Raw genomic sequence first — 25,104 nt, 5'->3', positions numbered from 1 at the left:
AGAATTAAGTACACAAAGGGCCAGATGGTTGAGCCCAGGACCTATCAAGAGCCCAGTATGTGTGGGCTGGCCCAACGGAATGACAAAAACACTTACCAGGCTAAGTGGAATCAGAGTTAAGCTTTCACTTACAAGAAAGATAATGCTTTTCAAATGTGTTTTCTTATCATATTGTGATTTACATGTGCAAGTCTCATTTTTACTGGTAACATTTGAGACCACATATTTCCCTGTGTATCAAGAACTATGCATATTTACATGTATCAGAAAAATCTCTTGGTACATGAAGTATTGGGTTCATAGTTCAGCAGTTACCATGTAAGCATTTTTGCTGGTTCAGAGAATCCTACTTTTCTCTCCTACAAAAATCTATAATTTTACTGTTATAACATACATATTATACTTTCTTATAACTGAATATTTGTCTCATCCAATAGATTGCCTGTCTCATAATATAAGGTACCAGGTTATAGAGTATTTGCCATTGTAATGGTTAGACAAGGAACTAGTAAATATTTGCTTAGTGTTTATAACACTATTATAATAGTAGTTACAATAAGGTTAAATTGGAGAAATTAAAAAGCAAATTCCTTCTCTTTCCTGTGATTTAACTGACTTTACCAGTATACGTATAGAAATATCCTGTTCCCCACTATATTTTGTATCCCTTTCATTTTTCATCTGTTTTAATTTATTTTATTATATAATTGTGTACTTTTGGAAGCCATTTTAAATCTTTTTGGTTTCAAGGATCGATGTATCAGTAAATTGTTGGATGGGTAAATTGATTAAATACAGTGTACATTTTTAGGGATTTTTCTCTCCACAATTGCACAAATAATACTAGAGGAGACTAGCTAACTCAGGCCTCCCTCCTTTCTTCTGTCAACCCCTTCTTTCCATTTGCTAGCGAATATTTATGGAATGCTAGCTCTGTGCCAGAAACTTTGTAGATGTTATAGATAACTGTTGAACAAAAGAGACTTAGTCTTTATCCTTGTTGAGCTTATAGTCTAATAGGGAGATATAATAAGCACATAAATAAATATTAGAGACATAGATATATTAATAAATGACTATTTTGCTAACCTTCTCAATTCTAGCTTGGGTTAGGGAATTGAGTCTATGGTGGAGAAAATTATCTTCAATGATCTGCCTTCTTAATGGTGGATTACTTGTAGATTAAAAATTGTGGAGAGGCCAAAGTATTTCAGATTATGTTTTAAGGAGCAGGTGGCTTTGAGATGAAGCTAGGTGTGGTAATATTTGCATCCAAGATCAGTCGTAAACAGTTTTGTAAACCTGGCTTACTTTATATGATATAGAAGATCTCCATAGACATTTGAAAATCTCAGATTGGAATATTATAGGAATTTCTAGTATTTTTAAATTATAAAAATCATTTCTTTTAATTATTTATCAATAGCCCAGAGTTCATTCGTGAATTGGGGTATAGTAATGATGAAAAAAGAGGAGGTGACAGAAGTGTGTGTGTTTTTTTTTTCTCATTGGGTGTATATGTGGAGTATTTTTGTTTTCTGATCAGATAGTTCATTATGCTCCCTTTTGGATGTGTGTACTGTTTGGCCTTCCAGCCTGCATGCTCATTCAAAGGCATTCCAAGTCATTATGCTGGACTTCAGCCTTGTTCAGTAAAAGGCCATTTCCTCCATCAGCTGTCCACTTGGACATACATTCTTCTTACTCGCAAAAATATTTCATATGCATTCAGTTTATATTAGATGCATTTGTCAAATTACTCACAAATAATCAGATTTTTAAAGTCATAATTTGAGGTATGACCTCTCAAACTGTAAATTATAAGGTTTGACCTTTTTGGTTCACAGTTTGACATAACAGCCATTAATTACAGTTTTTAAAGAACATTTTATTTCATTTAGAATTTGTATTTTGAAAACAGTTTAAGTATTTTCTCTCTAAGTTTTTGGAATAAATGTGGAAATGTGAATGCATATGTATCTATATATAATATATACATTCAAATATACTAAATAGATTGCATATACACATGCTATATTCAAATGTGTTTATGCATAGTACATTGGTATACATATATATAAAGATTTTTATATAGTAGCTTGTGAGTTAACACTAAGATCTTATTTTATACAACTCTAGCATCAGGATGAGATCAGCTCTTTTTTTTTTTTTTTTTTGAGACAGGGTCTCGCTGTGTCACCTAGGTTGGAGTGCAATGGCGTGATCTTGGCTCACTGCAACCTCCGCCTCCTGGGTTCAAGCAATTCTCCTGCCTCAGCCTCCTGAGTAGCTGGGATTATAGGTGCCCGCCACCACGCCTGGCTAATTTTTGTATTTTTAGTAGAGATGGGGTTTCACCACATTGGCCAGGCAGGTCTTGAACTCCTGACCTCTGGTGATCCACCCGCTTCGGCCTCCCAAAGTGTTGAGATTATAGGCGTGAGCCACTGCGACCAGCCGAGATCAACTTTTTAAATGTATTTATCAGGGTGAAAGAGACTTTATTACCATTTGAATCTAGGCTTTCCCCCCCTTTTTTTTCCCTTGAGGAGGAATGCAAAAGTATATGCCTACAAAATGCCCAGTGTCTGACAGTAATTTGAAAGTCTTGAAGACCATTTGAAGTAGCATGGTGTGGGAGAATGTAAACTGTTCAAGTAGTTTTTGCAAATATACACTGAAGATACTGAGATAGAAAGTACAGTACATACCAGAAAGGTCAGTTTAGGTAAACACAGAAAGATATCCAGATGTGTGAACACTTTGCTGATATCATCAGTATTTGAAATGGAGGAATTTAGTATGTTTTTTATTGGATAAAAATAAGATATTTATATAGCTGAAAATAACACCAAGTATATCGTTTTCTGCTGCTATTTAATAAAATCTATTAATATTTAGATGATTTCTTCACTTCTGAACAGGTTTTCTCATTTTGTGCTAAACTGTGTTCTTTGTTGCTAAATTCACAAAATTAAATCTAAAATACTATGGAGAGATGAATACTTAAAAACATCTGAATAATTATCTTCAAGGTTACACAACCACCTCTTTGTGTTCTAAGTATTTTAGAAATGGTTAACTTGGCTTTGTTCAAATTATTCTCTAGGTTAAAACTAGCGTGATGTGTTTCATAACAGAAAGTTAATTTAGGCAACAGCACTGAAAGCAAAGAACTCTTCAGGAAGGTGACTCTTTTCTTAAAGAATAGATAGTATTATCCTAAAATGTTTCCCATGAAAAATGTTTTCCCAGTATGTTTGAGTGTACTTTTTAAAGATTTTTTAAAAAAATATTTAACTTTATGTAAATATTTTCATTTTAATTTCAGAATTATGTTACTACCTTAGTTAACTCTAGAGCTTTGAGTGGCTTATGTTTTTAACAGACTGATGTAATTTTGGAGTTCTTTATTGATAGATATATGTGAACTTTATTTAACCTGTATGTTTTGTACTTCCTATACTGGACATAGCACTTTATTTTCCATTGGATTTGAGATTCAGTCTTGGCTGAACTATTCACTAAAAGTTGGGCAAATTACTTTAGTTCTCTGGGTTTAAGCCTACACACTGATAAAAGAAAATGGAAAAAATAACATCTATCTCTTGGGGTTATAATTAGGATTGGAGATATTATTAATAAATTGATGAATTGAATACCTAGCACATAGAAAGTGTTAAATAACTGATGATTATTTAAATTGGAGAAATGTTCACCATATTTAGAAAATATTAAAACTTTTTTAAACAATTTCCATCTTTCAGATAAATTTGCTACATTTTTCTTCATTCACCTCGTGTGCTTCTTTATTTTTTTGCACGTTCTCTGTTTTTATCTACCTAATTTCCCCAAGTTTATCTTTGAACCTGGAGTTACCATCTCACCAATACTATACTGGAAGGGAAAGAGATTATGCCTTAAAAGGAAATCAGTATACCGTTACAAAGAAGTAATTGATGTTCCAAAAAGAGGCAAGTATTTGTCATAGGCCATGTATTTAGACATTTCTAAAATACTATAAAAACAGGATCTAAGCTGTAGAAAGTCTTTTTCTGATTATGTAGTTTGGATGGCATTCTTTTCTTTTAAAACTCATTAGTTTATGGATTTTAAGGAAATGTTTGCCTCTTTTTTTATTTTTCTAAAAGCAAAAGTAAAAGCAAACACTTAACAGTAAAGACACAACCTGAGGAATGGAAGAACATGTTTTCAAAATGTACACCTGATAAGGGGTTAATATCAAAAATATATAAGGAACTCAAACAACTCAATAGTAAGAAACAAATAACCCAATTGAAAAATAGGCAAAGGACCTGAATAGACATATCTCAAAAGAAGACATACAAATGGTTAATGGGTATATGAAAAAATGCTCAACATCACTAATCATTGGAGAAATGCAAATTAAAACCACAGTGAGTACCACCTCACACCTGTCAGAATGGATATTATCATGTGACCATCAATGGAGGAATAGATAATAATATACATAAACATGATGCAGTGTAAGTCATCTTTAAAAAAGAAAACGCTGTTATTTGTGACAACATGGATAGACCTGGAGGATGTTAAGTGAAATAAGCCAGGTACAGAAAGACAAATGCTGCATGATCTCACTTATATGTGGAATCTAAAAAAGTCAAGCTCATAGAAATGGAGAGTATAATGTTGGTTACCAGAGGCTGGGATGAGAGACTGGGGAGCTGCTGGTCAAGGGGTACAAAATTTCACTTAGACAGGAGGAATAAGTTGAAGAGATATGTTGTACATTATGTAAATAAAAATATACTCTATACTTAAAAATTGCTATGAGAGTATACCTTAAGTCTTCTCACTACAAAAATATGTGGAGTAATGCATGCGTTAAAATAGCATGTTGTATATCATAAATATATACAACTTTTAGTTGCCAATTAAAATTTAAAAAACAAAAACAATGTCATGATATATTAACTAAGGGAGAATATTCAAAAGGCAGAAAATTTCTGAAATTAATTATAAACAGATTTTTATATCACAAAGTACATTTAATTATTTGCAGATTTCTCAGGATTCCCTGGGGTATAAACCTAACAGCTTCTCTTTCTACTAGCTTCCATTAATATGTTATCATCCCATCTTTCAGATAGACATATTTTAGGAATTTTTTTCCACATGGCACAAATTCTTTGATCTAAATGCAAGGGCTTCCAAATAACATTATGGGAGGTTTGAAATTTGAAAATGTTTTTCAAAGATCAGTAGGCTTAGAAGAATTCAGTTTAATTTGAAGGAATTTATTCAGACCTTATCCTTCTTTAGTAGTGTTATCTCTTTACCTTTTCCTATCCCTCATATTACATAAAAGCTAACACAAGATGACATTGAAAATTCTTAATTCAGTCTCAGTCCACTCTTTGAGCCCCTAACTTCCAAACTCCCCTCTCTCTTCCCATCACCCCCCGCCTCCTCCACCCAGGCACATAGTTCTTTCCACACACACTTCACTGTTTGCTGTCTTTTAAATACACTGTGGATGTCATGCTTTCTGCCTTTGCTCTTACTGTTCATTTAGCCTGCTATAGTCTGCACATGACCCAGAAAAAACTGCTATTTCACCAGCAGAGGCCTTATTTATCCTCTACAGATCAACTGATCTTTTCTGTGTCTTCTTAATGCATGAGTATGATTTACCATATTGTAGCATAGTGTTTTTGGGTTTTGTTTGTTTGTTTGCTTTTTGAGACAGACTCGCACTCTGTTGCCCAGGCTGGAGTGCAGTGGCCCAATCTTGGCTCACTGCAACTTCTGCCTCCCGGGTTCAAGCATTTCTCCTGCCTCAGGTTCCCAAGTAGCTGGAATTACAGGCGTTCTCCACCACACCTGGCTAATTTTTGTATTTTTGGTAGAGACGGGGTTTCACCATGTTGACCAGGCTGGTTTTGAACTCCCGACCTCAGGTGATCCACCCACCTTGGCCTCCCAAAGTGCTGAGATTACAGGTGTAAGCCACTGCACCCAGCCTATTAAAGTTTTTAACTCATGCCTGGCTCCTTTCTAGATGGTAAGCTTCTTGAGAGAAGGGAGTATGTCATGTTCATTTTTGTGCTTAGCTCAAAGTATTTACTCAATAAATGTTTACTAAATTGATTAGACTATGAATCGACTTAAAGAAAGTACATTGTCAGTTGTATACATAATTTATCCATAACAAAAATATAGGAAAAAGGGGTTCTTTAAAAATTTGTTTACTAAATTTCCCTCGGCTTATCTGATTTCCTTGAGGCCAAGGTGTTTGTTTTGATGCTTATTTTTATAGTTTCAGTAAGGAAACAAAAGTTTTGTCTTATACACAGCAACAAAGTTGAATATAATTTTAAGACAAAAGACATTTTCAAGGCAAAAAAACTACTTGTCAAAGTAGTTTTCAATTATAGTACTTGGAATGAAAACATTGAAAGATTAATACAGAAAGTCTTAGAAGTGTTTAATACTCCATAGTTTTAAAATACTCACCATTGATTATTGTACTTAGTTTGAAACATTTTTTAATATGTATAGACTTAACCTAGGATCTTGAATTTAGGCAGCAATTAGCCTTTTACATGGACCTGTTTGGAAAGCATTATAAAATAACAGCACCTTTCCCAAAGAAAGATGTGGTTGCGGTAAAACTGCACTCATTTGTTTAATAATGTTTCAACTGAAACAGGTGCCTTACTTGCTTTGTTCTCCAGAAGCAGCTTTATAGATTTAAGCACTGAGTATACAGTACACAGTGGCACTATTAACAAATCAGAATGAGGCCAAGGGAAAATTCATCTAGGATCCACACACCTAAATGCAGTTAGTAAACAGAGACACCAACTCTCATTAAGCATAATTAAACCTAATATTGACTGTAAACTGTTACTTACCTTAAACTTCTCCATAGAGAGTGTGGAAAGGGATTAACCTAGCAGATTGGGACATTAATTACTACCTCTTTCACATTAGAGTTACCATCAAGAAGGGCTATATTCATAAATAAAACATAGGAGGGATTGAGAGACTGAAAATATGTAAATTTATTTTATAAAAAGGAATGAAAAGTCTAAATTGAAAAAAAAAAGTGAGCTGTGAGTGATGCCAGCTCCAGCAAAATGGAGCTCTGGCTAATTACTACAAAAAACTAGGCTTAAATAATTATAGAAATGTACCCTTGCCTTCTGACTGACAGAACCTGTTTCACAAGAGACTCCAGCTCAACTAAGTACACTCTTTTTCATGCATAGCTTCCTCCATTTTCTTAAACTAATATGGAGTTTAAGAGAGGATGAAGGGACTTGGGAGAAATATAATTTTTCCCTTTTTTTCTCAGTCATTAATAGCCTTTTATTTATGAAATTGATTATAATGACTATATAAATGTTTTTTGGTTTGTCAACAAGAAGGCACAGTGCTGTTTTTTGTTCAGTCAAAATGGTCCACTAACTGGTCTCCTGCTACTATTTAATAATCTCCTTCTTGGGTGCAATCTAAAAAGTATGTTTTGAAGGATATAAAAATGTCAGCTAAATTTAAGATCGACTGTTAAGCTTTTATATTATACTGCTGCCCCAAGGGGGAATACCAGGATCTAGGAGATAAGAATTTAAAGAGAAAAGCAAAATAATGACAATACAAACTTATCTACCAGCCTTAGAATTTCCTTCAAAATCTATCGGGCTGTCTGTCTGCAGTGAGTGTAGACTGTTATCTTATTACTTGTTTTCTATTTCCTTTCCAATAAGGGACCAGATACTCACATCTGGGTGGGGTTACTTATTACTTCACCAGGGTGGGGTTCTAATTTTTGGAACCAAATCCCATATACAATTTTGTGTATGGTTGTTGTATTAAACCACAGTTTAGGTTTAATATACTAGGCTCTTACCTAGATTTTAGTGCTATCATGCTAAATTTTATCTTTCATGTGCTCATGAGCACCAGAAGAATATAGCAACTGTGCATGTGGAAAAGGGAGCTTAGAAAGTAAGCCTGGAGCATGTATTCATTTTTGTAGTGGAAGTGGAGTTCAATTTTAAAATAAAACCCCTAATTTTTCCCTGAGTTTAATGCTCATTTCACAATTTATGAGACTAACTTATGCAACAGAAGTAATTAATGGACAAAAATCTATCCTTCATTTTTCCCGTTGAACAGAAATTTGCAAACTGGTTGGATGACAGAGGATGAACGAAAACAGTAAGAGTAAGAGTACTTCTATCCTCTGTTCTTGTAACAATCGTGACATTATGAAATAACCATAACAATAGCATTCTTATTAATCAGACATATTTATACAGAATTAGTGTTGGCTTCTGCTCTATATTACCTTTAGTTTTATATGAACTTTTATTATCTGTGCATATCAAAAGAGACATGGTGAATGAACAAAGAAGCCCTGTTATGAGACAAGTATTATTTGACATTTTGGGAAGCTCTTATTATAGGGTTTCCTCTTAGGCAAGAACAACGGGAAGGTTGTCATTAGTTGCACTATTACAGATACTCTGGATTTTTAAAAACAGAAATGGAGCCCACTTTTTTCCTTGAAGACGATTCATCAATTAGAACAATTAGAGTGATCTGAGACTTCCAACCGAGACTTGTCCTCCTAATGTTCTTGTTTTATCATGTGAAACAATGACCTCATAAGGCATCTTTTAAGATAATTGATTTTTCCTTGGATTACAGAGCTAGATAGCTGTATGGTACCCTTATTTTTCAAAGATGAATAATTATTTTTAGACTTCTGGAAAATCTCTGATTAAACCAAAATGCAGAAGTCTTGCAAGGTCTACAACCCTACTGCAAACCAGATGCCTTTTATTTTTTGTATTGAAGGAGGATAGTTCTAAGTTCTTTTGAGATCCTTTTCCTGGGCTTATGACATATTTGACTAGGAATTATGGTTAAAAAAAAAACAAGTATGTTGGGTAATACTGAATCTCCTCTTAAAACCACTGGACCCACACTTTCAGAGATTGACCAGTTATCATGTTTTTTTTTTTTTTTTTAACCTGTAGAAGGACACTCACATTTCTTCAAAGAAATGTTTCTACTCTCTATTTCCATTTCTTCACCAATCCATTCAGCAATTCACCTTGTCTGCTGCAGGGACCTCCATCACTTCTCCAAATTAGCTCCCACTGGGACCTCACTGAGCATTTGATCTTGCTGACCACTCCTTTCTTATTGCAATGCTTTCTTCCCTTATTTTTCATGGCGTCATGCTTTCTTGATTTTCTTCCTATGCTCCTTGTCATTTCCTCACTATGTCCTTTGCAGGCATTTTTTTCTGATATCCTCACTATGTCCTTTGCAGGCATTTTTTTCTGATAGCTATTAAATGTTGGATCTCCCTAAGACTGGATCCAAAGCACTTCTGATGATGTCTAGAATTTTGAATATCTTTGTAACCAGAACACATTGAAATGTTTTCAGGGAATGTATTATAATTCTTTTAAGGTTCTTGTTTAGGGACCATATTTTAAAGGCCATATTTTTGTGAACAGTTTTGTATTCTTTATCACTAGTGAAATATAATACTCAACACATCCCCATAGGGGAGCTCATGTGGTACTTTTTGTTCAAGTTTGTAAACGTTATAAAATCTTCCTGATGTCTATATGTTTTAACCTTGGGCAATTATTAATCCTCTGTGTCTCAGTTTCTTAATCTGTAGTACATAGGGAGTCATCCCAGCTCTTTAGGATTCCGCGATGCTGTGGTCTGATATTTTACTATTTGAAAAGGATAGTGAAATATAAATATGTGCAGTTGACACTTTGAATTCCACAGTCAAAATTTATAAAAGCATTATCTCATCATTTCCACTTCACATTTTCTTCCTATTTCTAACATAGTTTTGTGCTTGTGAAAATATGTATTTCTAATTCCATGTTTACCCAAAATTTATTTGCACAGTTTTTGCTATGAAACTTTCTCAAAAGCCTTTTGAAAATCTGAATAGATTATATATTCTAGTTACTGCATTTGCAGATGCTTCTTTAATGCCACAAGAAGCCTAGATAGAGAGGCTCAATTCACCAAGTGGGCAAAAGCTTTTCGTGTATCTTCCTGTTTTATACATATTTCCACTGTTTGCCTTTGGTTACAAAGGCTGCTTCTAAACCCCTTTTTTGGGGGAATTTGGCCACATTGCCAATCTTTCAGTACTTTGTGAAAATGGCCATTTTAAGAACAAGTTAGTTTTTCTGAGCACAGTTTTACTTTTGATTGGTACCTATTTGATGCTAGTGACTTATCTGCAGCTAGCTTTTTAATTAAGAAAGACTTTTGTATTTGCCACTGTTTTAAATCTAGACTCTCTAAATTTGTATGCTTCAAAATATATTTGAGGCATGAGAGTCTCCAAGTGTGTGAGTGTGTGTGTGTGTGTGTATGTATATAAATATAGATATGTGTGTGTGTGGTGTGTGTGTACATATATATCTTTTGTTTTTGACCTAGAACAACTACTGTTTGAATTTCCTTACTTGTTAATAGCTGACTGATTCTCTTTGGCATACAAACAAAACAACAAAAAACAAAAACCGCATTTGGTGTTGGTGTCCCTTGCAAATTTGTCATCATTTTTCTTATTTATTTATTTACTTAGTTACTTACCTTTCCAAATATCTAATGTCTTTTCTTTCTTCCTTTGGATATTTTTTAACTGAATACTCCAGTGGGCAATCCACCTGGATTTCCCCTTAGACATTCCACTATGTGATCTGCCTTCTCTCATTTGAGCGATCTTTTCATTTTAAAAATGGTGTTTTCTCTCATGTTTGTTCATTTTGTCATTTAAAAGTAAAGGAGGATATTCTTCATTCCAATTCTCTTTTCCCTCATGTCAATTTTTTTTGTTTATTAACATTTTATTGAGGAAAATGTTTGAAGATAAGCCTTATACAACCTGTGTGGTATTCTGTTTTAAAAACACTCTTTAGTGTGTTTGAGGTTAGCTGTTCATCTCTAATTGTCATTAGTGCTCATTAGGGGAAGTGAGAAATCACTTCAGTTTTTCTTGGGTTTCTGGAAGGAAAGTAGTTGAGACATTCAGAGTATTTGTGAATTTTAATTTTTGGTCACCTTAAAACTTGGTTATATATAGTTTGGTCCCACACTATCCAGGAATAGGAAAATTTATGTGTGAAAATCTAAGTACAGTGTTATCACTTCTGGGTAATTTATGAATTCTAGCTATTTCTCCTGAAGTCTTCAAAATGCCTATTATTACTTTCTTTTTCTTTCTTTTTTTTTTTTTTTTTTTTTTTGAGACAGACTCTCACTCTGTTGGCCAGGCTGGAGTGCAGTGGTGCAATCTCGGCTCATGGCAACTTCTTCCGCTTCCTAGTTTCAAGTGATTCTCCTGCCTCAGCCTCCTGAGTAACTAGGATTACAGGTGTGTGCCACCACCCTGGCTAATTTTTTGTATTTTTAGTAGAAATGGGGTTTCACCATGTTGGCCAGGCTGGTCTCAAACTCCGGACCTCAAGTGATCTGCTCGCCTTGGCCTCCCAAAGTGCTGGGATTACAGACATCAGCCACTGCGCCCAGCCCAAAATGCCTATTATTTCAAGCTAGGGAAAGGTAACTAAGATTTTTAAATCCGTAAGACAAAGACTGTATTCTGCTCTGAATAAGAAAAACTCACCCACTCCAGTGCAAGTGTTAATTTTGTGCTCCAGTAGGAAGTCACCAGCTGATTTTTGTCTTCATTAAAAAATTTTTAAATGTTGAACTGTTGCTAGATTTTATGGATGAGGATAGTAGATGGAGCATTATGAACTGTTTATTACTATCACACAAAGTAAGTTACAGGAAGTAAGAAAAAAATTACAAAATAAATTCTTTAGACAGAAATCATGATTTCTCCTTATTGGATTTTGCCTGGAGAATAGCAGATCCACAAAAGAGTAAATAATCAACATAAATTGATAGTGAAAATTCCTGAAGTTTTTCCCTGAAAAGGGAGCTTGACAAAGCAAATGGCTTTACAGCTTTAAGGAAAATCTCACTTCTGAAATGCTATGTATTAATAAACACAGATATTTGTGTAGAGACACTCAAATGGAGATGAGTTCATTTTTAGTACAATGTGTGGGGAGTGACATGCATGGAATTCCATTAATAGCAATGTATGTTGTGTTCTTTTCATTTCATTTTGCTAATGAATTTAGTATTAGATTGATGGGTGCTAGGAAAGGAAGACTTAATTTGCAGAATAAGTAGCTGGAACAGTGTACACGTCCCAGATAAGAGCTATCAAAGCTGACCTCCATTCATCTTGGAGGACAAACTCTAGATACAAAAGGATACTTAGAAACACTTGCTTCTCATCAGATATGAGTTGAGCTAGCAACCTTTTGTCTATGGATTCATATTTATCTCTAGATGGTGATAACTCCTCCTAGGTAGCATTTAAAATGTGTGGTTGTCACGATGAAAAGGAAGCACTACTGGAATTCAGTGGATAGGGGAAAGATATGATGTTAAATCCTGCCACGAATAGCTGAAATTACTTAGAAAAGAGATTTGCCCAGTCACAAAGCCAATAGTATTTCTGTAGAGAAATGCTCTTAGGGCAATAAGATAGATGTTCTTTACGGCAGTGGTTTTCATACATTTTCCTAATAATCCACAGAGATAAATGCATTTAAATCATGACACAGTCTACATGCAGTCATATAATTAAAACAAAATTTCATAAGACAGTATTTACCCTTCCTATGTGTTGCATTTTCCATTCTATCCTCTAGTATCTCATCCCATCCCATCCTATCCTACTTTATCTTATCCTAACTTTCCTTTAAAGTCTACAGCCCACTATCTTAATTTCAAGAGCACTGACAGTGTGACCTACAGTTTGAGAAACACTGTTTTAGAGCTCTTTAAATTTTCTGGTGAAGATAGGATAAAAGAGAAAATAACTAAAGAGTTGCCTGCAGTATGATTTAGTTTCCTTATAACCTAAGCAGAACACAACATTTTCATGTGTAACTATTGTCCAAATTTTGTTTTGGAAGAGGTGTGGACCTGTATGCCAGCAGTCCAGGCATAAAGCCTAACTGCCACCTTTGCCCTCTGTTGCCATGATAATGAGGGAAGGGAAACAGAAAACTCTAGCCCAGCTCACTCACAGAATTTGGATCCAAAGGCTCAAAGCTGCCTCTATGTTGCTGGAACAGTGTACATTGTTGTGTATTAGGAACCATGTGGCATTATGTCAGTATGAACAGGGTTCACTGAGATGAGAGTGAAACACTTTGCTCTTCCTGTCAAAGTGAGTCATCCCTAAGCTGTTCGATAATGATTTGGTATATTAGGCCTCTCCCTTACATGTTGTTGATTGAGGAAAATGCAGAGTCAAATAGCCTGCATGTTTTGGTGTAGTGCCCAATTTATCGTAGTTGTATAAAGTTAACCAAGATTCTTGGATCCTCAGGATATTTCCAGATATAGCTTGTCAAAATGTTTGTAAATGCATACTTGCTGATGGCAAGCCTGCCATTATACCTTAATTTTCTTCAGGTCATCCACCTACTTCAAACTGAAGTGATTATACAAATTAAATCTAATCTGTGATTCCCAGCTGAGGGAAGGAAAGGTTATGTTGAAAAAAGCTTCCCTAGTGATTTCAGTATGTCTTCCTAGTTGAAGATTATTATTGGCCTATTTCCAGGATGTCTACCTTGCTGTCTTAAAGTCTGAGTCATCAGAAGACCTGCAGAACAGGGTTTGGTCACAAAGGGGTGAACTGAATGTGGGGGATTTTCTGCTGTCGTCTTCCTTGTTTGTGGGTTATTGTCTTGAGTATTTGTCCACTTGCTTGACTGAAAAGGCCAGGTTTTAACTTTATCCCCCGCTTTTGTTGTGTTGTCCCAGTGACAATTGGAAAATAACCTGAGTAGTGAATTGGAAGTTTATTCTGGGGGAACAAGATCATTCAATTCAGCTCCTGCTCCTATGAGCTGAGTTTGATTAGCATTTTTTTGCATACTTTTGTCAATATAGCATGTGTTTATCTTGTTAGAGACCTTGGTATTATTTTCAGTAGTAGAACATATTTAGTACTAAATCTTTAGCATGATATATGGGTGTTTCAGATCCATCTATTAATTAAAACCAACACTATTTGGCACCAAACTTTAGATTTAAACAATTGTTAGACCTAGTATGTCACAAAATTTGCCTTTTCCTTTTCCATTTTCACTAAAACCTCCTGGTTATTTTCCACTTATATTGCTCTATCTATGAAAAGTGGCCATTTCTTTAAAAACAAAACAGAATAAAGTACACCCCCCACCTCCATTTTTTTGTTTGTTTGTTTGTTGGTTTAACCTTACCCAGAAGAACTGATTCCCTAGAAAGCCAAAGTCAGAGAGGTGATGGAGTGACAGTTGTTTTTCCTTTTCCTCTTTGGAGCTATCATTTCTATTTGAAGATGATGACTTACCATCATCTTCCCTTACAGTGAGAAATATCTTGCATGGAAGACATCTCTGTGGATGATTTCAAGGTTGAGTACTAGAGCTAAGATGATGAGAACTTGGCCCACTTCAGTTGGGCAGTGTGGAAAGAAACAGTGTGATTTTTGTCAGTCTTTAGAGAGTGGTTGTCATTAAGTCAGTAAAGCAAGATCAGAAGACTTGCACAATAGTGCAGCTAACAAGTGAATTCAATTCAGGGGTTAGGAATGATGCAAAACAATGTGGAGAGAAAAAGAAAGACAATTTCGTATGTGCTCTGTAAACAGAACTCAGGCAACTGTATTTTGTTTATATTGATCCTCAACCGCTTAGTGCATGGATAGATATATCTGACTTTTAGCTAGAGTGTTCAGGTATACAGCAGAAGGTGCAGCTATGCTGTCTCTGTCTACTGCCATTTAGTAACTTGTCTAAGAATCTCTGGAGCTGGAGTTATCAGAATTCTTTCATATTTATAGGAGGGCTAATTGTGCTGGTTTACCCTGAGTTGGTGAAGAGCTCAAAGCTTGATCTCCAACTTTCAGGGAACCATAGGGGCAGTAGTGCCCTTCACCTCAGGATTCACCTGCTCTTTGTGGGGTAGTTGCATGGGATGACACAGAACTTCAAAGTTCTACTTGGCAGACAAGAAGTTTCCTTTTGAATTACTATTCACCACTCTGTGGGTAGATAAGCTTTGTCAGCAGCAATGGCAGCTGCAAGTGAAGACACCTTTGTTTACCCTTGTTCCTTGGTATCAGCAAGAGAAACATGGAATCTACCTAGCTTCATAAGATGTTGTTCTAGCCAGAACTCAATGAAGTTTTATGTTCCTCTGATACTTCCCTTGGAAGATGAGTGGCCTCTAACAGTATTTGCAGTTGAGTGCACTTTAGGTGCCCCAAACCTTATCTTAGCTTAGAAGAAACCAGTGACAATTCAACTTTCACTTATTCTCAGTGTTCTCATTGAAGCATGCTGGCACTGGCCCTGACACTTAAACTCACACTGCTTAGTCGAATCCTTCTTAAAGTAAAAAACACTTTCTCAGATAATGCTATCTAAGGTAGGACTTTCTTACTAATCCATACCACAGTACCATGTTTACTTCCTATTTAGCATATTTTGCTATCTGTAAGAGTGTGTGTGTATATGTGTGTGTGTGTAACTAAAATAGAAATAAGAAGGACACATTAAACTAATTTCAGACTCATTACCTGATTTCTTTTAAGGATTAATATGTAGTAAAAATCTATATATTTTTATAGCTACCTACCTACCACCTTACTGATTTTATAAGGAAATATTGGTTTTCTGTTTGTTGAATCATTTCACATTATTAAAAGGGCCACTTTCTGATTTTTGATTATTTTCCTAAGCAATTACCATGTACCTTTTATATAAGATTCTAAAGAATTGATAAATGGGGTTTAAAAACAAATATTTAAAGCAAATATTCAGCTTAACTGAAGTCAAAACTATTTGGATTACACGAATATTTAAACAAAGTAACAAGCCTGTTTCATAAAAGTATGAAAACTGCACTTTCACAGTGAGATCAGCATAAATTCATTACTATAAAACTTCCTTTTCAGTTTACATCTTACAAAGATTTGACCTCCCCCATTCTCAGCTTTCTGCCTCTGCTGATATGACTTATCTCTGAAGAAGTAACCATTACTCTTACCAAAACTGTAGTTGGCTATATCAAAAAACCTTACTCATGTTAACCTAAAAATTTGGTAAGGAATATAATCTCTTAAATGCTGTTAAGTTTCTGAATGATCATATGCTCCCTCTTATGAAGCTAATTTTTTCAGTTCTATGTTTTTACTAATTATCTACTAGTCTATTACTCAGAGAAGGGTGTTGATATCTCCAAATATAATTGTAGATTTTTCCATTTCACCTTTCAGTTCTGTCAGTTTTTATGTCTTCATGTATTTTGAAGCTCTGTTGTTAGGGCATACAGATTTAGAATTATTATATATTACTGGCTAATTAACTCTTCAACATTATATGATGTCCTTCATATCACTGGCAGGTTTCTTCACTTTGAGATCTACTTTGTCCAATATTAATATAGCCATTCCAGCTTTATTGTAATTGGAGTTTGCAGCACATACACTTTTCTTCAAACCTACCTTTTTCATTATATTTGAAGTAAATTTGTTGAAAACAGTGTATAATTGAGTCATTAAAAAAATCCGTTCTGATAATCTCTGTCTTTAATTGGTATATTTATGCCATTTACATTTAATGTAATTGTTGTTACATTTGAATTAATGTCTTTCATTTTATATTTTGTTTTCTGTTTGTTTCTTCTGTTTTCCTTTGTTTTTCATTTTCTGTTTTGTTTTGGGTTATTTGAACATTTTTTAGCATTCAATTCAAATTTATCTATTGTTCTTCTGACGATATTTCTTTGTATAGTTGTTTTTAGAGGTTGTTCTAAAGTTGTTCAATATACATATCTTTTTATACTCTTCTTAGAATCAATATTTTAGAGATTTAAATAGAATGTACAAATCTTACAACCATATAAGTCCTTTTACTCTCCCAGTTTTGCATTATTGTTTTGTCATATATTATATCTACATACATTGGAAGCCCCATCAGATAATGTTGTAATTTTGCATTAAATTGTCAAACATGTTTTAAAGAACCCAAAAGAATAATCGTTTCTTATATTTACTCATAGGTTTATCACTTTTTTTCCTCTTCCTTCATTCCTAATGTTCAGTGTTTATATCAGTGGCAATGTTGTATCATTTGCCTTCTTTCTGGAGAGCTTCCTTTTAGCAAATGTTTTAGAGCAGGTCTCTTTTATACGGGATATAGAATTCTCTGTGCTCTCTCAGACCTTTAAAAAAGGGGTGCCATTTCCTTCAGGTTTTCATGGTTTCTGATGAGAATTCCACAGTCATTTGAATGGTGTTTGCCTATAGATAATGTGTGATTTTCTCTGGATGCTTTCAAGACAGTTTTCCCTGTCTTCAGTTTCCAGCAGTTCTATTTTAATGTATCCAGAGATTGATTTTTTTTTTTCTGTTTGGGGTTTGCTGTACTTCTTGACTCTGTGGGTTTATGTATTTCACAGAATTTGAGAATTTTCTAGCCATTATTTTGTCAAATACCTTTTCAGAATTATAATCTTAGTCAATTTTCTGCTGCTATAAAAGAATACCAGAAATTGGATAATTAATACAGAACAGACGTATTTATTTGGCTCACAGTTCTAAAAGCTGAGAAGTCTAAGATCATGATGCTAGCATCTAACAAGGGTGATCTCATGATGGAAGGCATCATGTGGAAAGAAAGCACATGACAGAGAGGACACTGGGCCAAACTATTCTTTTTATCAACAACTCACTCCTGTGATAACTAATAAACTCCCACATTAATGACATTAGTCTATCTTACTTACCTCTTAAAGGTCCTGATACTCAACACTGTTACAATGGCAATTAAATTTCCACATGAGATTTGGAGGGGGCATTCAACACATAGCACACTCTTTCTTCTCTGCTTCTGTTAATATAATGACATGAATGCTAGACTTCTTGTTATTGTTCCACAGGTTTCTGAGCCACTTTTTTTCTTTATTGCTCATATTGGATAATTTCAGTTGATCTATCTTAAAGGTTATTGACTGTTTTCTGTATTATCTTTATTTTGTTGGAAACCATCCAGTGATATTTTGTTGTATTTTTTTAAAATTTTATTTTTGAGTTTTAAGCCTGTTTCTCATTGCTTGTTTCAGCATTTTTAGAATAGTAAATTTAAAGTTTTTGTCAAACAATTCCAACATCTGTGTCATTTTAGGTTTTATCTCCATTGATTGTGTTTTCTCATATGAGTTCACATGTTCCTAGTTCTTCTTGTGCCTGGTGACTTAGGATTATTTCTTAGATATTCTTAATATCATGTTATGAGATTCTGAGTCATATTGAAATTCTATGGAGAATGTTGACATTTTTGTTTTAACAGGCAATTGACCTGGTTAGGTTCAGGTTGTAAGATACAAGATTCCTTCTGTGGTTTCAATATCAGTTTTGCTTACAGTGCTTTTCAGGTCTGTCCTGTGCGTACACCAGTGAACAATCTTGGATGTGGACATTGGTCTATCTGTTAATTTCATTCTTAATTATATTCATATGCTGATTAACATCAGATCCATGCATGTACAGCTAAAGATGAGCCCAGAATTTTGTAACCCTATAAGATCACTTTCTGCAGCCCCTTTTTCTCTGGGCTCTCATTAGTATTTTTTAGTTTTCCTGGAGCTCCCCTTTATGTCCTCCAGCCAGCAAGCTGGGGCTTTATTTACCTCATATGCACATTTCTGTGACTATGCCGGAATTTAAGGCTAAGTAGCAGGAAAACAGAGAAAAAAAAAAACAAAAGCAATGGAAATTTTTATGGTCGCAATTGTTTTTAAAGATAATTTTTAAATGAAATATTTTAGTGCAGGAAAACAGTTACAAATTCAGAAATTATAAAAATATAGGTAAGTGAATTTTCACAAAGTGAACATATTCATGTAAGCAGCACCAGACCAATAAAAAAACATTAGCAAACCACAAATTAGCAGACAAACAAAGCAGATCCCTTTATCTATCTTTCCAGTCTCTACTTCCTCAGGATAACCACTATCATGACTTCTAATATTAGTTTATTTTTGAAAAATATAGAAATAGAATCATGTGATTATATATTCTTCTGTATGTGGCTTCTTGTGCTCACATTATGTTTCTGAGATTCATTTATATTATGTCGCATTTACATGCCCTTGCAGATTTTAAAACTATTTTATTGCTTTATAATATTTCCATGTATTAATATAATCACAATTCTATTATTATTATTTTCAGCTCTTCTACTATAGATGGACACTTGGCTTATTTCCAGTTTGAAGCCATTATGAATTGTGGTGGCCACATGCATATTCTACTACATGTCTTGTTTTAGATATTTAAGCATTCTTATTGGATATATGCTGAGGAGTGATATTGCTGGTATGCTTATGTTCAGCTTTAGTAGATAGTGCCAAATAATTTTCAATGTTATTATACCAATTTACATGATCAGTAGCAGCACAGTAATGCCCCTCCCACTTGATTCATGATTTCAGTTTCCACAGTTTCAGTTATCCATAGTCAACTGCAGCCCAAATTTTATCATCTCATATCATCACAAGAAGGGCTCACCCTTAAGTACAAAAAGATGTTTTGAGAGGGAAATAGAGAGAGAAGAGGAGGGAGGCAGACCACATTCATATAACCAGTATAGTGCTAGAATTGTTCTATTTTATGATTAAGTATGTTGTTAATCTCATACTGTTCCTAATTTATACATTAATGTTAAATAAATTAAATCTTAAATAGGTATAAATACGTTAAATCTTAAATAGGTATTTATGTATAGGAAAAAAACATAGTATTTGTAGGATTGGGTACTATTTGCAGTTTCAGGCATTCACTAAGGGAGGTGGAGTGTATTCCCCATGGATAAAGGGGGACTACTGTATAAGAGAGATCGTATTGTTCTACTCGTCGAAAACACTTGGTCTTTTTTCATTTTAGTTTTTCAGGCATGTGTGACATGGTAGCCCGTGATATGATGGCTTTGGTTTGCATTTCTCTAATGATTAGTGAAATTAAGCATCTTTTCATATGTTTATTTTCCACTTGGGTATCCTCTTTTGTGATGTGCATGTTGAAAGGTATTGTCCATTTTCCAGTTGGGTTTGTTTCTGTTTTTATTATTAAGTTACTGGGATTTCATTTTATATTCTGATATATACTTCTTTGTCAGATATACTTATTACAGATATCTACTTTTATTCTGAAGCTTATGTTTTTACTCTCTTATAATTGTCTTTTTTTTCTTTTTTGAGACAGAGTCTTACTCTGTCGCCCAGGCTGGAGTGCAGTGGTGCGATCTTGGCTCACTGAAAATTTGCCTCCTGAGTTCAAGCGATTCTCCTGCCTCAGCTTCCCAAGTAGCTGGGATTACAGGCTTACGCCACCATGCCCAGTTAATTTTTGTATTTTTAGTAGAGATGGGGTTTCACCATGTTAGCCAGGCTGGTCTCAAACTCCCGACCTCAGGTGATCTGGCCGCCTTGGCCTCCCAAAGTGCTGGGATTACAGGCATGAGCCACCACGCCTGACCTTATAGTTGTCTTTTGGTTACAAAAGTTTTTTATTTTAATGCACTTCAATGATCAATTTCTTCTTTTAGTGTTAGTATTTTCTATCCTGTTTAAAACAAAAACAAAAAAATGGAAAAGCTTTTGCCTACCTTAATGTCATAAAGACATTTCCTTTGTTATCTTCTAGAATCTTTATTATTTGCCATTAAAATGTAGGTCTGCATTTTACCTGAAATTCATTTTTTTGTGTTAGGTGTGAGATGGGGGCAAGGATGGACAGGATTCATTTTTTCTTTTTAAAAAATTGATCAAGTGCCATTTGTCGAAACTACTTTCCCTAAGTATGTCAGCAATAACTTTATTATAAATGTACTGCCTACATATTCATGGATATATTTCTGGACTCTTATTCCAGGAATCTATTTATTTACCCTTGCATCAATGATGCATGACTAAATAGTGAACATTTAGAAGAAATCTTAATATCTGGTAGTGTAAATCTTTTAGCTGTGCTCATCTTTTAGATTCTTTTAGTTAGTCTTGTTCCTTTTTATTTCCATAAAAATGTTAGGATCTGCTTGTTAATCTCTACAATATGTAATTTGCTGGGATTTTGATTGAGATGGTATTTTGGGAATACTGATATCTAATCTATAAATGCATTATAATTCCTACTTATTTTATTCTTCTTTAATCAGTAATATTTTATAGTTTTCTGCACAGTGGACTTGCATACTTTTTGTTAGATTCATTTCTACAATTAGATTTTTTAATGCTCTTGTAATTGGTATCATTTTAAGTTTTATTTTCTAAATGTGTATTGTTACTATGTAAGAAAACAATTCATGTCTACCTATCTATCTATGACACACACAGAGAGAGAGAGTCAGAAAGAGAGAGGAGAGAGAGAGAGATTCACCTTGGCCAGGAATCTTGCTAAATTTACTTATTAATTCTATTAGACTTTGTGGGTTCTTTTGAATTTTTTATAACACAGTCATGTTTTCTGTGAATAACTACAGTTTTATTTCTACCTTTTCATTCCATATAACTTTAATTTATAAGTGTTTTTGACTTGTTGCACTAGCTAGGACCACTTGTGTGCACTAGCTAGGACCACTAGTATAACATTTGTTCTAGGTTTGGTTTTTGCTTTTTTGAAAATTGTAAATTTCCTGTATCCACTAGAGAATTTCTCTTCAACTCGTGAGTTTGCTGAGTTGGTGGTGTTGTTTTATATGTGTTTCTGTGTTGTCTGTTTTGTTTTTTTTTAAATCATAAGGAATATTCACATACATTTCTGGATCTATTGAGATCATAGGATTTTTGTTATTTAATTAATTTATTTTTGAATGTTAATCCACCCTTGCATTCTTAGAATAAACCCTACTTGATGTTATATTATCCTTTTCATAGAGAATTTGATTTTCTTAATATTTTCTTTAAGATATTTCTATTTGCATTCAAAAGAGAGATTAGCCTGTAATTTTACCTTCTCTTAATGTTCTTGTCAGGTTTTCTTTGCATAGTTATATTATTCTCATAAAATGAGTTCGGAGGTATTCCGTCTATTTCTACCCTTGGAAGAGTTGTATATGACTGGTGCTATTTTTTTCATTAAATTTTTGAAATAATTTACCTGTGAAACTATTTGAGTCAGAAAGTTTTGTGGAAAGACTTTTTTATTTTATCTTTTATTTGTGTAAAATTATGGTGTACAATTGTAATTTTGTTACATAGATATATTGCATAGTGGTGAATTCAGAGCTTTCAGTGTATTCATAACCTGAATAACACACATAGTACCCATTAAATAATTTCTCATATCCACCCCCTTCCTCCTCACCCTTCCCAGTCTCCATTGTTTATCATTCCACCCTCTATGTCAGTGTGTGCACATTAGGTAGCTCCCACTTATAAGTGAGAACATAGGACATTTGTCTCTGTTTCTGAGTTATTTCACTTACAATAGTGGCCTCCACTTCCATTCTTATTGCTGCAAAAGATGTGATTCCATTCTTTTTTATGGCTGGATAGTATCCTATTACATATATATTTCACATTTTTAATCCAATCATCCATTGATGGACATTTAAGTTGGCTCCATATCTTTGCTATTGTGACTAGAGCTATGATAAACATATGAGTGTAAGTATATTTTTGGTATAATAATTTCTTTTGGGGGGTATATACCCAATGGTGGGATTGTTGGGTTAAATAGTAGATCTATTTTTGGTTCTTTGAGAAATCTCCATATTGTTTTCTATAGTGATTGTAGTAATTTACATTCCCACCAACAGTGTATAAGCGTTTCCTTTTCTGCAATTGCTTGCCAAGATCTGCTGTTTTTGGTCTTTTTAAGTAATAGCTGTTCTGAGTAGTCTGAGATGATCTCTCATCGTGATTTTAATTTACATTTCTTTGATTAGTGATGTTGAGCTTTTTTTTTATATGTTTCTTGGCCATTTGTATGTCTTCTTTTGAAAAATGGCTATTCATGTCTTTTGCCCACGTTTTGATAGGATTATTTGTTTTGTCGTTGTTGTTTAGTTTGAGTTCCTTGTAAGTTCTAGATGTTAGTCCTCTGTCTGATTGATAGTTTGTACATATTTTCTCCCATTCTGCAGGTCATCTGATCACTCTTGATTATTTCTATTTCTGGGCAGAAGCTTTTTAGTTTAATTAAGTACCATTTGTCTGTTTTTGTTTTGGTTTCTTGTGCTTTTGGTGTCTTATTAATGAATTCTTTCTCTAGACCAGTGTCCAGAAGAGTTTTCCAAATCAAATATTCATGTCTTTTAAAAGACGTAGTACTATGAAGGATTTCCATTTCTTCTTGTGTCCATTTTGGTAATATGTGTTTTTCAAGGGATTTATACGTTTCATCAGTTTTTTCAAGTTTATTGATGTAAACTTGTTCACCAGATCTTATTATCTTTGTACTATGTCTGTAGCATCTGTAACAATACTCCATTTTTTCATTCCTGTTAAGGTTATTTGTCCTTTTTCATCTTTGAAATTTGTGTTTCTAGAAGACTACTGCTTATATTTGTCTTTCTTTACCAAAAGACCCCAATTTTTGACTTTTATCAAGTTTATCTATTGCTTTATTTGAAAGTATTTGATGTATTTTATAATATTTATTTGTTATTAATTTTGAGCTTAATTCAATTACGGTCAGAGAAGATATTCTATATGATATAAATACTTTGAAAATTTATTGAGGCTTGCTATATGACTCAGTTTAAGGATACTTTTGGTGCATGCTCTATGTGCACCTGCAAATATGTGTACTTTGTTGCTGTTGGGTGCAGGATTCTGTACATATAAATTAGATCAAATTTGCTAAATCTTGGTGTTCAAAACTTTTATTTATCTACCAACTTTTTACCAAGTTCTATCATTTACTGAGAGAAATATGTCAAAATTTTCTAACTTGATTGTGTATTTGTTTATTTCACCTTTTAGTTTGGTCAATTTGTACATTTTAAGCTTATGTTATTGGTTTGTACAAATTTGGAACTGTGATATCTTCCTAGTAGATTAACTAGTATTATTTAATGCTCTTCTTGTACTATTTCTTTTCATTCTACTTAGACTGATATTATAATGTATAGTGATATTAGCCTTCTTTTCGTTGGTGTTTGGTAAATTTTTTTTAGTACTTTTCCTTTCACATTTTCTGTATACTTACTTTTAAGGTATGTGTCCTGCAAATAGCATATTATTAATGGTGATTTTTAATTCAAAGTCTGACATTGTATTTCAATGCAACTTTTTAAATTTACATTAACTGCACTTACTAATATTTGTTGATTTAATTCTATCATCTTACTGTACTTTTCTATTTTTTCTACCAATTTTATGTTTCCCATTTCTTCTGTCTTAACTTTTTTTATTAATCAACCTTGTTGTTTCATTTGCCCCTCTTTTAACTTGCTAATTACTTATTTTTAATTTTTCTTAGTGGTTACCCTAATGAGCTCTACTGTAACTTACACCTTTTATCTCTTTTCAATGAATAATTATATTTGTCCCTCTCTCATTTTTTGTCTTATCATTGTCCTGAATTATAATTCTTCAAGTGCTCTAATTCCTAAAACGTTATTTTTATTATTTTTCTATACTTATACACATACTAATCTTGTCTGTGTACTTTATTTTTTGCATTTCTCTATCATTGTCTGAGATGCTTTTCCTTTTACTTGAAAGATGCTTATTAGTATTCTTTATAGTATGAATCTTTCGGTGAAATATTTCCGCAGTTTTGTTTTTCTGAAAATATTTTTATTTTGACTTTTTAAAAGAATACTTTCATTGGTTAGAGAATTCTAGGTTGGTATTTACTTTTTTGTGTATATATGTGTTTTGCTTTATTTTTATTTTACTTTTGATTGACAATTATATATATTTATGAGATACAGTGTGATGTTCAGTATATGTTTACATCATAGAATTAATAAA

General features: G+C 33.7%; 1 protein-coding gene across 38 annotated transcripts in view; it reads left to right on the top strand.

Annotated features, from left to right (window-relative positions):
• The window catches only part of ZBTB20 (zinc finger and BTB domain containing 20), an 830,234-nt gene that overhangs the window by 177,559 nt on the left and 627,571 nt on the right, over nt 1–25,104 (top strand). For 4 of the 38 annotated variants that reach the window (XM_055110297.2, XM_063602547.1, XM_063602548.1 and 1 more), the window contains one exon: nt 11,296–11,416. The exons of the other annotated variants lie outside the window; for them this stretch is intronic. The gene's annotated coding sequence lies outside the window, so the exon portion shown is untranslated. The remainder of the gene's footprint in view (nt 1–11,295; nt 11,417–25,104) is intronic. 38 annotated transcript variants of the gene reach the window in all.

The sequence above is a fragment of the Pan paniscus genome, chromosome 2, assembly GCF_029289425.2.
Source record: "Pan paniscus chromosome 2, NHGRI_mPanPan1-v2.0_pri, whole genome shotgun sequence".
NCBI lineage: Eukaryota > Metazoa > Chordata > Mammalia > Primates > Hominidae > Pan > Pan paniscus.
Note: the sequence above shows the minus strand (reverse complement) of the source record. Positions and strands in the feature narration are given on the sequence as shown.